This window comes from Triturus cristatus, chromosome 3_2 (genome assembly GCF_964204655.1).
Source record: "Triturus cristatus chromosome 3_2, aTriCri1.1, whole genome shotgun sequence".
Lineage (NCBI taxonomy): Eukaryota > Metazoa > Chordata > Amphibia > Caudata > Salamandridae > Triturus > Triturus cristatus.
The window spans coordinates 649,933,545-649,951,280 of record NC_140584.1 but is presented as its reverse complement, the minus strand read 5'-3'; the positions used below and the strand labels follow the sequence as shown (position 1 = coordinate 649,951,280).

At 50.6% G+C, this 17,736-nt stretch overlaps 1 protein-coding gene across 1 annotated transcript in view; it reads right to left on the bottom strand.

Annotated features, from left to right (window-relative positions):
- KANSL1L (KAT8 regulatory NSL complex subunit 1 like) overlaps positions 1–17,736 on the bottom strand; it is a 3,005,708-nt gene that overhangs the window by 1,314,124 nt on the left and 1,673,848 nt on the right. The window lies entirely within an intron of this gene.

Genomic DNA, 17,736 nt, shown 5'->3' with positions numbered 1-17,736 from the left:
AAAGTCAGTGGGCAGCTATCTTGTGGCTCTCCTTTTCTGACAAAGGTAGAGACAAGCTCCTCACAGTCAGTGATGAGGATGCTAACAATTACAAAGTCCTGAAGAGTGCTCTGATAGATGGGTTTGGCTTAACCACTGAGCAATATAGGTTGTTGTTCAGAGACACCCAGAAGACACAAACACAGGACTGGTCTGATTTTGTGTATTGTGCCACTAAGGCTTTGGCAGGTTGGTTAACTGGCAGCAAGGTGCAGGACTATACAGGATTGTACAACTTGATTATGAGGGAGCAGATCCTTAGTAATTGTCAGAACCAGCTTCTCCATCAACACCTGGTAGACTCAGATTTGACCTCTCCCCAAGAATTGGGAAAGAGGGCAGATAAATGGGTCAGGACCAGGATTAGGCCTAAAAATCAGGGTGGTGACCAAAAGAAAGATACCACCAAGCCTCAAGAGAAGGGTGGGGATAAAACAAAAGAGAAATCTTCCTCAGGGCCCCAAAACTCCACACAGGGTGGTGGGTCCCAAGCTCCCTCCTCTACCACAGTTAAAAAGCCTTACTGCCATGAGTGTAAAACTCCTGGGCATTGGAAAACTGACAGCAGTTGCCCAAAGGCTAAAAACAAAACTGTTCCTCCAATTACTCCTGTAACACCACCTATTACTGTCAGCAGTAATCCCCCAGGTGGTGGGAGTGCCCCCAAAAATTTGGTTGAGTTTTCTTGGGGAACACAGGGGGACTCTGGCTTAGCCAATTCCCCTACAGCAGCTACTCTTGTCTGTGATGGTGGCATGGGGTTTGCCAACTTCACTACCTGTCCCAACACTTTGGGTAGGTACAGACAGGAGCCCTACATCAATGGTAGAAAAGCTTAGGCCTACAGAGACACTGGAGCTAGCATCACTATGGTGGCCCATAGGCTAGATCCCACTGAGCAGCTTTTGCCTGGTTTCTCATACCAGGTAACTAACATTTATGGCAAACAGAACAGTCATCCCATGGCAGAGGTATGTCTCAGCTGGGGAGGTGTCACTGGCCCTAAAAGGGTGGCAGTGTCTCCAACCTTGCCTGTGGACTGCTTACTGGGGAATGACTTAGAACTCTCAGCTTGGGCTGGAGTTGAATAAGACACCCATTCTAAAATGGTAGGCCTTTCCCAAAAGGGTAGTGGGGTTGTGCCAGCCACAACCCCTGTCCAAGTAGATTTCCTCCCTGAAAAGGTTGGAAGGGCAGTGGTAGCCACAGCCCAGGCAAAGACAGACTTCCCTGTAGAGACTGGCAGAGCTGTGACAGTCACAGCTCAAACACAAACTGAGTGCCTCCCTGAAAAGGTTGGCAGGACTGTAATGGTCTCAGTCCATACTCAGACTGACATAGGTGTAGTGAAGCCTGAAACTATGGATCACTCCACACAAACAGAGAGTAGTGGAGAGGAAGAAAAGTCTCCCTCTCCCCAGACATTAGGAAAAGGTCAGCCTCCTCAGGGATCTGACCTCACCCCTTGTGAAGGAACTGCCCCAGAGGTAGCCAGGCCTGGCCTGGCAGAGCCTCTGATGTCAGTGGCCCCTTCCAAGGTGGGACCCAGTCTGGTGCAGGTAGCCTGCCTCTCTCTACCCTGCCTCAGTCAGCCCAGGGCTGCAGAGGTCAGGGAGGCCAGTGGACCCCAAGAGGGCCCCTGTCCACAAGAACCCCCCCATCAAAAGAATGAGGATTGCCTGGCTAGTAGCCCTAGCCAGGTGATGGTTAAAAACATTCCTGAGGGATCCCCTTTACAGGTAGTTAGGGACCTCCCCCAGAGGGATTCTGTTGGGCACAGGCAAACATGGGACCTTAGGGCCCCAAACCTGAACTGTCCCTCCAGTAAGCCCACAAAAGGGACCCAGCCTCCAGCTTTAGGTAGCCAGAGGCTGACCCTGAGTGCACAGTGCAACTCAGTTAAAGAAAGAAAGGCCACTTTGAGGACACTCACTTCAGTACTCCATCTCAACACCAGCCTTTTACTTTGCAAAGACACACCCAAGGTAGAGATTCCCTATGGTGGACATCCTATGATACCTTTAGGATGAGGGATTGCTTAGTGGACCATGAGACAGGGGGTAACCATGCCAGTGCTGGTTCTTCCTTATATGGCCACTTAGGCAATATAGGCTTACCTGGTCAAGGACAGCCTTATCTCCTTTCGTTTGGGGGTGGGTTGTGTAGGAAGGTGGATATCTGACTATGGTTACCCCCAACTTTTTGCCTAGTGTCTAGCTGGTTTTTCGACTTAGTTGGCCTGAGATACTGCCATTCAGGGACTCAGGCTGTCTGCTCTCTCTTTAAAATGGACTCCATGTACCCTAGGTACATACACAATTGGTAAGGATCACCTTATTGGACCCTGTACAGTGTACCCTAGGTACCCAGGGCATAGGTGTACCCTAGGCCTCCCAGGGGCTGCAGCATGTATTATGCCACCCCTGGTCTGGCCTTCCAATCAGACACAACTGGCTGATCACTCAGCTGGGGCAAGGTCGTGTAATCACCCCTTGCTTAGATATAGTATACCTATATCTACCCTTAAAATAGACACATGTGTACCTATCAGCCACTCCTATGGCAGGCCTTAACAATCCTGGAGGCAGAGTGCTTGGTAACATGTGAGATGGTGCTCTATCATGAGCTGAGCCTGTCTGCAGCTTTCGGAACCATGTCCTTATAGCTGTTCTATGATATAGCCTACCATATACTCTTAAAGTACCTTATAATCTTAAACGGTTATGGTAACTATGGTTTGGCTTTATCAAAACATGTTGTGTAAGGTGTCTAACACTTTAGAATAATAACCCCATACCATTTCTGGTGATGAGGATATTATTCCTCCCTTCTAGAGGGAGAGACATGTTAAAATCCTACTTTGCTGTTTAACTCTCACCAAAGCCTCAGCATCACAAAATGGATGCTACTGCCACAGACACAAGTCTGACCTCCTGCTGCTGGGAGCCCTCCCAGCCAGGGAGGCCTGGACAATAGATTTCCTGCTTGGGGAGGTGCTAGCACCTCCCCAGACAGACTTTAGTGTATTGGGGCAGGAAGGGCTGAAAGGAATGAGACATGCCTGGGGCACACAAGGTGTCCCATGCATAGTCCAGTTCAAACCGGTGCTGGGGCACTCCAGCCCCAGCTCTGGCGCGAAACTGGACAAAGGAAAGGGGGTGTAGCCACTCCCCTTCCTGGTCCCACCCATAGGAGGGACCTTGCAGGTAACCCAGCCAACTAGCCCGGTATATTAGTAGCTAGTTGGGCCCTGCTAAATTAGATTATCCTGAACCTGCAACTTGAACAGAAACTCTGGACCTTCGACATTCGACGAAAGAAGAAGACTGAAGAATCTCCCTTGTGGCCAAGGAGTGGCTACCCTGTGCAAACAGGCACCATCAAGAGACTTACCCTTTGCTTTGCTGAAGTTCTGCGAGGGACCGACTGCAGAGCCTGACCAGAGCCTTGACTTCCAGACTTCTCCGACCCTGATCCACATCCACGGCCGAGCTGAGATCCGTGGAGGCGACGAGAGACGTGGGACCGGCTACCTGGGAAAAGTGGCGAGTATCTTCCAGCGCAGCTTCTGAGGCACCCTCGAAGTTGTGCACCGGGGATTGAGAAGCCCCAACCCCAAGCACCATCTGCACCGAAGATCAGCCCCCCACACTGCACGAGTCCTGTGTGGGGCCCTTCTGCATTTTCCTGCTTGCCGCGTCTGTCCGTTTGCTTGCCCGTTGGCTAGCCGCCTTTGCGACGACACACCTTTGATTTTCCACTGCTGGTTTGGCTCCTCCAGACTGGCTTCTGCTCCTCTGCAAAAGAGAAGCACCCCAGACCTTCCTGGTCTGCACCAGAAGCAAGTCCTCCATTCTTCGTGGGTTCCACTTGCCAAGGCTTGGTGAGTCCTAGTTCGACTTCGACGCCGCCGACAGCAAGAGCCTTCGTGGGACAGCTCGCGTCCTGGTCCTGGTCGTCCTCGACGTCTCCTGGTACCCGTGGCTGCTGCGACAAGCTTCACCTGCAATCTCCCGACATCGCCTGGTTCCTTCCTGGTTCCACGTGGTCACTGGCTAGTGACCCAGACTCTGTCCCCTCTGCTTGCAGGTATCCTTCCTTCTTGATCCCGGCCTTGGGATCCACCGGACACTCTGCACTGACTGCCTGTCAGCAACTTTCCTTCAGGCATCCATAGAAGTCCACGACGAAACCCGACGCAAGTTCACACCTATGCACCCGCAGCCCGTGGGCTAGGTAACTTGGGTACTTCAGTGCTCACAAGGGTATTGACTATCCTAGGGTCTAGTTTCCGAGTCTCGACTTTCTAGCTATACCAGAATTGTCCTAAAACTGCTTATTTCTGAATTGTGCTATTTCTATCGATTATACGCATTACGCGTGAGTGTTTCCACTCTGCACCTGAATCCCGTGGGCCTCCCACTTCCTAACCTTGGGTAGTATAGTGTAGCCCCAGCGATTCCCTAGACCTAGGCCTATCTTATTTCCGTGACAGTGGTACTTATACCACGTATTTAGTATATGGTTTGCGTGGCCCCTAGGGCCTAACTGTATTACTTACCTGAGTGACTTAATGTATGCTTAAATAAGACTGTGTTGTACTTACCTCGAATCTCATAAAGAGTGCTGAGGGTTTGACTAGAATAAATACACTTTATTTTATATATATATCTGTTGTGGTGTCCTTTCATTTGGTATTCAAGGGGTTACAAATGGTATAACAGCTGGCTTCACATGCCATTCAGAGTTTAGCCTAAGACTGCTCTTGTCCATGCTACCACTAGGATAGCTGGTCTATAAGGTTGACTTTACAACCAATCACCATAAGGGTTGTTTGGACTGATACAAGGTGTACACTAGAATTAGTGACATCATATATCAGGCCAACTTCTCACATTGGTGAGCAGCGGTTGGGATCTAAGCTTGCTGTTGTAATACCATTGTAATCTTGAGATACTAAATTGAAAGATCACACAGATATTGTTTAGGTACATATAACATAGATTATAAATACTTAAGTCCTACTGGACTTAGTTCTTGTAGGTTGAAGGGCCTAGCACACCCTGACTACAACTACTAGAGAGGTTTAGTAGATACAACTAGTGTAGGTAGGTGCACACACCACACCCTCACTAGAATCATGTCCCTGAATGGAGATCACACTGATACTCCCTCAGGAGAGGAGAATCCTGGACAGATTCCCTCTAGATATGATGCATTCACTTTCCAGGAGATGAGACAACTGTGTACCTCCAGGAGATTAAAACAGGATTCCAACCCTACCCTTAGACAGCTAGTGGAGCTTCTGGAGGCCTATGATGCTGAAAGAGCTGCCAAGTATGGTGCCATAGCTGTAGATAAGGGCCTCCCCTCCACAGAAGAGACCCCTGACTTAACTGAGACAGATGAGTTAGAAGAGACCTCAGAGGAAGAGGGAGGTAGCAAGACCCCAGTCAGAAGACTTAGTCAGGCTAACTTAAGCTTACATGGGAGCTTGCATGGGAGCTTCCCTTACAGGCCCCCAAGTAATCTTAAAAAGAGAGATAGAAGGGGTAGATCTCCCTCAGGGGACTCTCTCCACTCCTATCACTCAAGAAGCTCCGATGCTTCATCCCACAGGGGGATGACTTCCCCCCAAAGGAGAGAGCATGAGGCCAGAATGAAGGAAGCCAATCTGAGGATTGAAAGGGAAGAACTTGCCCTTGCCAAAGAGAAGCTTGCTCTGGCCAGAGAGCAAAAATTGTGTGGGTCAGAACCCACTGGTGGCAGCAACATTCCTAGAGATAGGGATAGGTCTTTTGACCATAGAAACCAAAGCAAGATAGTCCCCCCATACAAGAATGGGGATGACATCCACAAGTGGATGACTGCTTTGGAGAGGGCCTGCAAAGTACAGCAGGTACCCAAAAGTCAGTGGGCAGCTATCTTGTGGCTCTCCTTTTCTGACAAAGGTAGAGACAAGCTCCTCACAGTCAGTGATGAGGATGCTAACAATTACAAAGTCCTGAAGAGTGCTCTGATAGATGGGTTTGGCTTAACCACTGAGCAATATAGGTTGTTGTTCAGAGACACCCAGAAGACACAAACACAGGACTGGTCTGATTTTGTGTATTGTGCCACTAAGGCTTTGGCAGGTTGGTTAACTGGCAGCAAGGTGCAGGACTATACAGGATTGTACAACTTGATTATGAGGGAGCAGATCCTTAGTAATTGTCAGAACCAGCTTCTCCATCAACACCTGGTAGACTCAGATTTGACCTCTCCCCAAGAATTGGGAAAGAGGGCAGATAAATGGGTCAGGACCAGGATTAGGCCTATAAATCAGGGTGGTGACCAAAAGAAAGATACCACCAAGCCTCAAGAGAGGGTGGGGATAAAACAAAAGAGAAATCTTCCTCAGGGCCCCAAAACTCCACACAGGGTGGTGGGTCCCAAGCTCCCTCCTCTACCACAGTTAAAAAGCCTTACTGCCATGAGTGTAAAACTCCTGGGCATTGGAAAACTGACAGCAGTTGCCCAAAGGCTAAAAACAAAACTGTTCCTCCAATTACTCCTGTAACACCACCTATTACTGTCAGCAGTAATCCCCCAGGTGGTGGGAGTGCCCCCAAAAATTTGGTTGAGTTTTCTTGGGGAACACAGGGGGACTCTGGCTTAGCCAATTCCCCTACAGCAGCTACTCTTGTCTGTGATGGTGGCATGGGGTTTGCCAACTTCACTACCTGTCCCAACACTTTGGGTAGGTACAGACAGGAGCCCTACATCAATGGTAGAAAAGCTTAGGCCTACAGAGACACTGGAGCTAGCATCACTATGGTGGCCCATAGGCTAGATCCCACTGAGCAGCTTTTGCCTGGTTTCTCATACCAGGTAACTAACATTTATGGCAAACAGAACAGTCATCCCATGGCAGAGGTATGTCTCAGCTGGGGAGGTGTCACTGGCCCTAAAAGGGTGGCAGTGTCTCCAACCTTGCCTGTGGACTGCTTACTGGGGAATGACTTAGAACTCTCAGCTTGGGCTGGAGTTGAACAAGACACCCATTCTAAAATGGTAGGCCTTTCACAAAAGGGTAGTGGGGTTGTGCCAGCCACAACCCCTGTCCAAGTAGATTTCCTCCCTGAAAAGGTTGGAAGGGCAGTGGTAGCCACAGCCCAGGCAAAGACAGACTTCCCTGTAGAGACTGGCAGAGCTGTGACAGTCACAGCTCAAACACAAACTGAGTGCCTCCCTGAAAAGGTTGGCAGGACTGTAATGGTCTCAGTCCATACTCAGACTGACATAGGTGTAGTGAAGCCTGAAACTATGGATCACTCCACACAAACAGAGAGTAGTGGAGAGGAAGAAAAGTCTCCCTCTCCCCAGACATTAGGAAAAGGTCAGCCTCCTCAGGGATCTGACCTCACCCCTTGTGAAGGAACTGCCCCAGAGGTAGCCAGGCCTGGCCTGGCAGAGCCTCTGATGTCAGTGGCCCCTTCCAAGGTGGGACCCAGTCTGGTGCAGGTAGCCTGCCTCTCTCTACCCTGCCTCAGTCAGCCCAGGGCTGCAGAGGTCAGGGAGGCCAGTGGACCCCAAGAGGGCCCCTGTCCACAAGAACCCCCCCATCAAAAGAATGAGGATTGCCTGGCTAGTAGCCCTAGCCAGGTGATGGTTAAAAACATTCCTGAGGGATCCCCTTTACAGGTAGTTAGGGACCTCCCCCAGAGGGATTCTGTTGGGCACAGGCAAACATGGGACCTTAGGGCCCCAAACCTGAACTGTCCCTCCAGTAAGCCCACAAAAGGGACCCAGCCTCCAGCTTTAGGTAGCCAGAGGCTGACCCTGAGAGCACAGTGCAACTCAGTTAAAGAAAGAAAGGCCACTTTGAGGACACTCACTTCAGTACTCCATCTCAACACCAGCCTTTTACTTTGCAAAGATACACCCAAGGTAGAGATTCCCTATGGTGGAGATCCTATGATACCTTTAGGATGAGGGATTGCTTAGTGGACCATGAGACAGGGGGTAACCATGCCAGTGCTGGTTCTTCCTTATATGGCCACTTAGGCAATATAGGCTTACCTGGTCAAGGACAGCCTTATCTCCTTTCGTTTGGGGGTGGGTTGTGTAGGAAGGTGGATATCTGACTATGGTTACCCCCAACATTTTGCCTAGTGTCTAGCTGGTTTTTCGACTTAGTTGGCCTGAGATACTGCCATTCAGGGACTCAGGCTGTCTGCTCTCTCTTTAAAATGGACTCCATGTACCCTAGGTACATACACAATTGGTAAGGACCACCTTATTGGACCCTGTACAGTGTACCCTAGGTACCCAGGGCATAGGTGTACCCTAGGCCTCCCAGGGGCTGCAGCATGTATTATGCCACCCCTGGTCTGGCCTTCCAATCAGACACAACTGGCTGATCACTCAGCTGGGGCAAGGTCGTGTAATCACCCCTTGCTTAGATATAGTATACCTATATCTACCCTTAAAATAGACACATGTGTACCTATCAGCCACTCCTATGGCAGGCCTTAACAATCCTGGAGGCAGAGTGCTTGGAAACATGTGAGATGGTGCTCTAGCATGAGCTGAGCCTGTCTGCAGCTTTCGGAACCATGTCCTTATAGCTGTTCTATGATATAGCCTACCATATACTCTTAAAGTACCTTATAATCTTAAACGGTTATGGTAACTATGGTTTGGCTTTATCAAAACATGTTGTGTAAGGTGTCTAACACTTTAGAATAATACCCCCATACCATTTCTGGTGATGAGGATATTATTCCTCCCTTCTAGAGGGAGAGACATGTTAAAATCCTACTTTGCTGTTTAACTCTCACCAAAGCCTCAGCATCACAAAATGGATGCTACTGCCACAGACACAAGTCTGACCTCCTGCTGCTGGAAGCCCTCCCAGCCAGGGAGGCCTGGACAATAGGTTTCCTGCTTGGGGAGGTGCTAGCACCTCCCCAGACAGACTTTAGTGTATTGGGGCAGGGAGGGCTGAAAGGAATGAGACATGCCTGGGGCACACAAGGTGTCCCATGCATAGTCCAGTTCAAACCGGTGCTGGGGCACTCCAGCTCCAGCTCTGGCGCGAAACTGGACAAAGGAAAGGGGGTGTAGCCACTCCCCTTCCTGGTCCCACCCATAGGAGGGACCTTGCAGGTAGCCCAGCCAACTAGCCCAGTATATTAGTAGCTAGTTGGGCCCTGCTAAATTAGATTATCCTGAACCTGCAACTTGAACAGAAACTCTGGACCTTCGACATTCGACTAAAGAAGAAGACTGAAGAATCTCCCTTGTGGCCAAGGAGTGGCTACCCTGTGCAAACAGGCACCATCAAGAGACTTACCCTTTGCTTTGCTGAAGTTCTACGAGGGACCGACTGCAGAGCCTGACCAGAGCCTTGACTTCCAGACTTCTCCGACCCTGATCCACATCCACGGCCGAGCTGAGATCCGTGGAGGCGACGAGAGACGTGGGACCGGCTACCTGGGAAAAGTGGCGAGTATCTTCCAGCGCAGCTTCTGAGGCACCCTCGAAGTTGTGCACCGGGGATTGAGAAGCCCCAACCCCAAGCACCATCTGCACCGAAGATCAGCCCCCCACACTGCACGAGTCCTGTGTGGGGCCCTTCTGCATTTTCCTGCTTGCCGCGTCTGTCCGGTTGCTTGCCCGTTGGCTAGCCGCCTTTGCGACGACACACCTTTGATTTTCCACTGCTGGTTTGGCTCCTCCAGGCTGGCTTCTGCTCCTCTGCAAAAGAGAAGCACCCCAGACCTTCCTGGTCTGCACCAGAAGCAAGTCCTCCATTCTTCGTGGGATCCACTTGCCAAGGCTTGGTGAGTCCTAGTTCGACTTCGACGCCGCCGACAGCAAGAGCCTTCGTGGGACAGCTCGCCTCCTGGTCGTCCTCGACGTCTCCTAGTACCCGTGGCTGCTGCGACAAGCTTCACCTGCAATCTCCCAACATCGCCTGGTTCCTTCCTGGTTCCACGTGGTCACTGGCTAGTGACCCAGACTCTGTCCCCTCTGCTTGCAGGTATCCTTCCTTCTTGATCCCGGCCTTGGGATCCACCGGACACTCTGCACTGACTGCCTGTCAGCAACTTTCCTTCAGGCATCCAAAGAAGTCCACGGCGAAACCCGACGCAAGTTCACACCTATGCAGCCGCAGCCCGTGGGCCAGGTAACTTGGGTACTTCAGTGCTCACAAGGGTATTGACTATCCTAGGGTCTAGTTTCCGAGTCTCGACTTTCTAGCTATACCAGAAGTGTCCTAAAACTGCTTATTTCTGAATTGTGCTATTTCTATTGATTATACGCATTACGCGTGAGTGTTTCCACTCTGCACCTGAATCCCGTGGGCCTCCCACTTCCTAACCTTGGGTAGTATAGTGTAGCCCCAGCGATTCCCTAGACCTAGGCCTATCTTATTTTTGTGACAGTGGTCCTTATACCACGTATTTAGTATATGGTTTGCGTGGCCCCTGGGGCCTAACTGTATTACTTACCTGAGTGACTTAATGTATGCTTAAATAAGACTGTGTTGTACTTACCTCGAATCTCATAAAGAGTGCCGAGGGTTTGACTAGAATAAATACACTTTATTTTATATATATATCTGTTGTGGTGTCCTTTCATTTGGTATTCAAGGGGTTACAAATGGTATAACAGCTGGCTTCACATGCCATTCAGAGTTTAGCCTAAGACTGCTCTTGTCCATGCTACCACTAGGATAGCTGGTCTATAAGGTTGACTTTACAACCAATCACCATAAGGGTTGTTTGGACTGATACAAGGTGTACACTAGAATTAGTGACATCATATATCAGGCCAACTTCTCACATTGGTGAGCAGCGGTTGGGATCTGAGCTTGCTGTTGTAATACCATTGTAATCTTGAGATTCTAAATTGAAAGATCACACAGATATTGTTTAGGTACATATAACATAGATTATAAATACTTAAGTCCTACTGGACTTAGTTGTTGTAGGTTGAAGGGCCTAGCACACCCTGACTACAACTACTAGAGAGGTTTAGTAGATACAACTAGTGTAGGTAGGTGCACACACCACACCCTCACTAGAATCATGTCCCTGAATGGAGATCACACTGATACTCCCTCAGGAGAGGAGAATCCTGGACAGATTCCCTCTAGATATGATGCATTCACTTTCCAGGAGATGAGACAATTGTGTCCCTCCAGGAGATTAAAACAGGGTTCCAACCCTACCCTTAGACAGCTAGTGGAGCTTCCGGAGGCCTATGATGCTGAAAGAGCTGCCAAGTATGGTGCCATAGCTGTAGATAAGGGCCTCCCCTCCACAGAAGAGACCCCTGACTTAACTGATACAGATGAGTTAGAAGAGACCTCAGAGGAAGAGGGAGGTAGCAAGACCCCAGTCAGAAGACTTAGTCAGGCTAACTTAAGCTTACATGGGAGCTTGCATGGGAGCTTCCCTTACAGGCCCCCAAGTAATCTTAAAAAGAGAGATAGAAGGGGTAGATCTCCCTCAGGGGACTCTCTCCACTCCTATCACTCAAGAAGCTCCGATGCTTCATCCCACAGGGGGATGACTTCCCCCCAAAGGAGAGAGCATGAGGCCAGAATGAAGGAAGCCAATCTGAGGATTGAAAGGGAAGAACTTGCCCTTGCCAAAGAGAAGCTTGCTCCGGCCAGAGAGCAAAAATTGTGTGGGTCAGAACCCACTGGTGGCAGCAACATTCCTAGAGATAGGGATAGGTCTTTTGACCATAGAAACCTAAGCAAGATAGTCCCCCCATACAAGAATGGGGATGACATCCACAAGTGGATGACTGCTTTGGAGAGGGCCTGCAAAGTACAGCAGGTACCCAAAAGTCAGTGGGCAGCTATCTTGTGGCTATCCTTTTCTGACAAAGGTAGAGACAAGCTCCTCACAGTCAGTGATGAGGATGCTAACAATTACAAAGTCTTGAAGAGTGCTCTGATAGATGGGTTTGGCTTAACCACTGAGCAATATAGGTTGTTGTTCAGAGACACCCAGAAGACACAAACACAGGACTGGTCTGATTTTGTGTATTGTGCCACTAAGGCTTTGGAAGGTTGGTTAACTGGCAGCAAGGTGCAGGACTATACAGGATTGTACAACTTGATTATGAGGGAGCAGATCCTTAGTAATTGTCAGAACCAGCTTCTCCATCAACACCTGGTTGACTCAGATTTGACCTCTCCCCAAGAATTGGGAAAGAGGGCAGATAAATGGGTCAGGACCAGGATTAGGCCTAAAAATCAGGGTGGTGACCAAAAGAAAGATACCACCAAGCCTCAAGAGAAGGGTGGGGATAAAACAAAAGAGAAATCTTCCTCAGGGCCCCAAAACTCCACACAGGGTGGTGGGTCCCAAGCTCCCTCCTCTACCACAGTTAAAAAGCCTTACTGCCATGAGTGTAAAACTCCTGGGCATTGGAAAACTGACAGCAGTTGCCCAAAGGCTAAAAACAAAACTGTTCCTCCAATTACTCCTGTAACACCACCTATTACTGTCAGCAGTAATCCCCCAGGTGGTGGGAGTGCCCCCAAAAATGTGGTTGGGTTTTCTTGGGGAACACAGGGGGACTCTGGCTTAGCCAAGTCCCCTACAGCAGCTACTCTTGTCTGTGATGGTGGCATGGGGTTTGCCAACTTCACTACCTGTCCCAACACTTTGGGTAGGTACAGACAGGAGCCCTACATCAATGGTAGAAAAGCTGAGGCCTACAGAGACACTGGAGCTAGCATCACTATGGTGGCCCATAGGCTAGATCCCTCTGAGCAGCTTTTGCCTGGTTTCTCATACCAGGTAACTAACATTGATGGCAAACAGAACAGTCATCCCATGGCAGAGGTATGTCTCAGCTGGGGAGGTGTCACTGGCCCTAAAAGGGTGGCAGTGTCTCCAACCTTGCCTGTGGACTGCTTACTGGGGAATGACTTAGAACTCTCAGCTTGGGCTGGAGTTGAACAAGACACCCACTCTAAAATGGTAGGCCTTTCACAAAAGGGTAGTGGGGTTGTGCCAGCCACAACCCCTGTCCAAGTAGATTTCCTCCCTGAAAAGGTTGGAAGGGCAGTGGTAGCCACAGCCCAGGCAAAGACAGACTTCCCTGTAGAGACTGGCAGAGCTGTGACAGTCACAGCTCAAACACAAACTGAGTGCCTCCCTGAAAAGGTTGGCAGGACTGTAATGGTCTCAGTCCATACTCAGACTGACATAGGTGTAGTGAAGCCTGAAACTATGGATCACTCCACACAAACAGAGAGTAGTGGAGAGGAAGAAAAGTCTCCCTCTCCCCAGACATTAGGAAAAGGTCAGCCTCCTCAGGGATCTGACCTCACCCCTTGTGAAGGAACTGCCCCAGAGGTAGCCAGGCCTGGCCTGGCAGAGCCTCTGATGTCAGTGGCCCCTTCCAAGGTGGGACCCAGTCTGGTGCAGGTAGCCTGCCTCTCTCTACCCTGCCTCAGTCAGCCCAGGGCTGCAGAGGTCAGGGAGGCCAGTGGACCCCAAGAGGGTCCCTGTCCACAAGAACCCCCCCATCAAAAGAATGAGGATTGCCTGGCTAGTAGCCCTAGCCAGGTGATGGTTAAAAACATTCCTGAGGGATCCCCTTTACAGGTAGTTAGGGACCTCCCCCAGAGGGATTCTGTTGGGCACAGGCAAACATGGGACCTTAGGGCCCCAAACCTGAACTGTCCCTCCAGTAAGCCCACAAAAGGGACCCAGCCTCCAGCTTTAGGTAGCCAGAGGCTGACCCTGAGAGCACAGTGCAACTCAGTTAAAGAAAGAAAGGCCACTTTGAGGACACTCACTTCAGTACTCCATCTCAACACCAGCCTTTTACTTTGCAAAGACACACCCAAGGTAGAGATTCCCTATGGTGGAGATCCTATGATACCTTTAGGATGAGGGATTGCTTAGTGGACCATGAGACAGGGGTTAACCATGCCAGTGCTGGTTCTTCCTTATATGGCCACTTAGGCAATATAGGCTTACCTGGTCAAGGGCAGCCTTATCTCCTTTTGTTTGGGGGTGGGTTGTGTAGGAAGGTGGATATCTGACTATGGTTACCCCCAACTTTTTGCCTAGTGTCTAGCTGGTTTTTCGACTTAGTTGGCCTGAGATACTGCCATTCAGGGACTCAGGCTGTCTGCTCTCTCTTTAAAATGGACTCCATGTACCCTAGGTACATACACAATTGGTAAGGATCACCTTATTGGACCCTGTACAGTGTACCCTAGGTACCCAGGGCATAGGTGTACCCTAGGCCTCCCAGGGGCTGCAGCATGTATTATGCCACCCCTGGTCTGGCCTTCCAATCAGACACAACTGGCTGATCACTCAGCTGGGGCAAGGTCGTGTAATCACCCCTTGCTTAGATATAGTATACCTATATCTACCCTTAAAATAGACACATGTGTACCTATCAGCCACTCCTATGGCAGGCCTTAACAATCCTGGAGGCAGAGTGCTTGGTAACATGTGAGATGGTGCTCTAGCATGAGCTGAGCCTGTCTGCACCTTTCGGAACCATGTCCTTATAGCTGTTCTATGATATAGCCTACCATATACTCTTAAAGTACCTTATAATCTTAAACAGTTATGGTAACTATGGTTTGGCTTTATCAAAACATGTTGTGTAAGGTGTCTAACACTTTAGAATAATACCCCCATACCTTTTCTGGTGATGAGGATATTATTCCTCCCTTCTAGAGGGAGAGACATGTTAAAATCCTACTTTGCTGTTTAACTCTCACCAAAGCCTCAGCATCACAAAATGGATGCTACTGCCACAGACACAAGTCTGACCTCCTGCTGCTGGGAGCCCTCCCAGCCAGGGAGGCCTGGACAATAGGTTTCCTGCTTGGGGAGGTGCTAGCACCTCCCCAGACAGACTTTAGTGTATTGGGGCAGGGAGGGCTGAAAGGAATGAGACATGCCTGGGGCACACAAGGTGTCCCATGCATAGTCCAGTTCAAACCGGTGCTGGGGCACTCCGGCCCCAGCTCTGGCGCGAAACTGGACAAAGGAAAGGGGGTGTAGCCACTCCCCTTCCTGGTCCCACCCATAGGAGGGACCTTGCAGGTAGCCCAGCCAACTAGCCCAGTATATTAGTAGCTAGTTGGGCCCTGCTAAATTAGATTATCCTGAACCTGCAACTTGAACAGAAACTCTGGACCTTCGACATTCGACGAAAGAAGAAGACTGAAGAATCTCCCTTGTGGCCAAGGAGTGGCTACCCTGTGCAAACAGGCACCATCAAGAGACTTACCCTTTGCTTTGCTGAAGTTCTACGAGGGACCGACTGCAGAGCCTGACCAGAGCCTTGACTTCCAGACTTCTCCGACCCTGATCCACATCCACGGCCGAGCTGAGATCCGTGGAGGCGACGAGAGACGTGGGACCGGCTACCTGGGAAAAGTGGCGAGTATCTTCCAGCGCAGCTTCTGAGGCACCCTCGAAGTTGTGCACCGGGGATTGAGAAGCCCCAACCCCAAGCACCATCTGCACCGAAGATCAGCCCCCACACTGCACGAGTCCTGTGTGGGGCCCTTCTGCATTTTCCTGCTTGCCGCGTCTGTCCGGTTGCTTGCCCGTTGGCTAGCCGCCTTTGCGACGACACACCTTTGATTTTCCACTGCTGGTTTGGCTCCTCCAGACTGGCTTCTGCTCCTCTGCAAAAGAGAAGCACCTCAGACCTTCCTGGTCTGCACCAGAAGCAAGTCCTCCATTCTTCGTGGGTTCCACTTGCCAAGGCTTGGTGAGTCCTAGTTCGACTTCGACGCCGCCGACAGCAAGAGCCTTCGTGGGACAGCTCGCCTCCTGGTCCTGGTCGTCCTCGACGTCTCCTGGTACCCGTGGCTGCTGCGACAAGCTTCACCTGCAATCTCCCGACATCGCCTGGTTCCTTCCTGGTTCCACGTGGTCACTGGCTAGTGACCCAGACTCTGTCCCCTCTGCTTGCAGGTATCCTTCCTTCTTGATCCCGGCCTTGGGATCCACCGGACACTCTGCACTGACTGCCTGTCAGCAACTTTCCTTCAGGCATCCACAGAAGTCCACGACGAAACCCGACGCAAGTTCACACCTATGCACCCTGTTGGACTTGGCCCTGTTTGCAGGGTCATCCCTAAACTTTTTGCCTTCCTCCAGTATTTTTTCTGACCTGTTGTTGGCTGTTTTATGACTCTGGGCACCTTACCACTGCTGATCAGTGCTAAGGTGCATATGCTCTCCCTATGGTAAAAGGTATACATTGATTGGTGTCCATGTTTGGCTTATTCGGTTTACTATCAGCCCCTAGTAAAGTGCACCAGGAGTGCCAGGGCTTGTAAATACGAATGCTGCTGGTGGGCTTGCAGCACTGGTTGTGCCACCCACAGAAGCGGCCTAGTAAAATGTGTCTAAGGTCTGCCACTGCAGACCCTGCGTGCAGTCTGGGACTGTCGCTCTGACTGCGCAAGTGCCCCCACTTGCCAGTCCCTAAACCTTCCCTTACCTACATATTAGCCACCCCTCTGGTAGGCCCAAGGGCAGGGTGCATTGTAGGCATAAGGTAGGACATGCCCTGATGTGTGTGGCATGTCTTAGTAGTGAATTACAGCCATTTTCGTTTTTCACTATTGAAGGCTACCTGCTCTCCATAGGCCAGAATGGGCTGCTGGAGTCACTACACGCTGTGACCCCAGTGGACTCATAGAGCATGGTAGAATGTCAAGTTTAGTATGCCTGAACTCAGAATAATAAAATACTTCTTGTAGTCAAGTTTATTTTAATATCCTGGGTTTGTAAATACTACTTTTAGAAAGTTAGTATTTACTGACCTGGCCATGTCAGTCCGCCTCTGCTGTGTGTGTGTGTTCTGCCTAGCAACAGTAAGGAGCAGGGTTGGGGAATCCCCAGAGACAGGTTGGCTGCCAGGTGGTGGGTAGAGAGATTACACCAGGATGGGTGGGAGGAGTACACCTTGACTCTTGAATAGACCTGTGCTCTGCCACCACAAAGCCGGTGCCGCCCCCTGTGGAGCGGCTGATGTCTCTGCCCTGCTGCTGAAAGGAAAGAGCAGAGTCACCATAACAAAGTGCTCCAGAACTGGACTGGGCCAGGCCCAGGCCCCCTGGCGCTAAGGAACAAAAGAATCACGGTATAAAAGTAGGAGCCTGGCTCCTAAGAAATCAGAATCCTGTTTTACCACAAAGAACCTCTGCCCGACTAGAAGGAGAAGAAGACGCTGGAGGAGCTGGCCTGCTGCTTGCCTTGCTGAGAAAGGAGAGGAAGAGACTTGCTGAAAAGACTTTGCTGCTTTGTGCTTGAACATTCTCCAAGGGCTTGATCTGAGCTTGCCCCCTGAACTGAACCCCAGGACCAGTGGGTTCTCTGTGCTTTTGCTCGTCCTCCAATTCGAGCCGTGTGTGCATCCCGCTGGAAAGAGACTGCGCCCCTCATCGCCCCTCCTAGGGCCGTGACACTCAGGAGCTTGCCTGCCTCAACCCCGTGAGAGCCCCGCTCCGTCCGGAGCCGCTCTCTGTCCCCGGGCTAGGTTGCCTGCACCCCTGTCACCGCCTGCCACTGGAGCGCGCTAAAAGCGCTGTCACCCCTCCCGCCGGAATCCTTCCAACGATCGTGATCTTCGCCGGGTCACCAGCTGCACGGACCGTGCCCTGTGACCCCGCTTCGTTATCCTTGGAACACC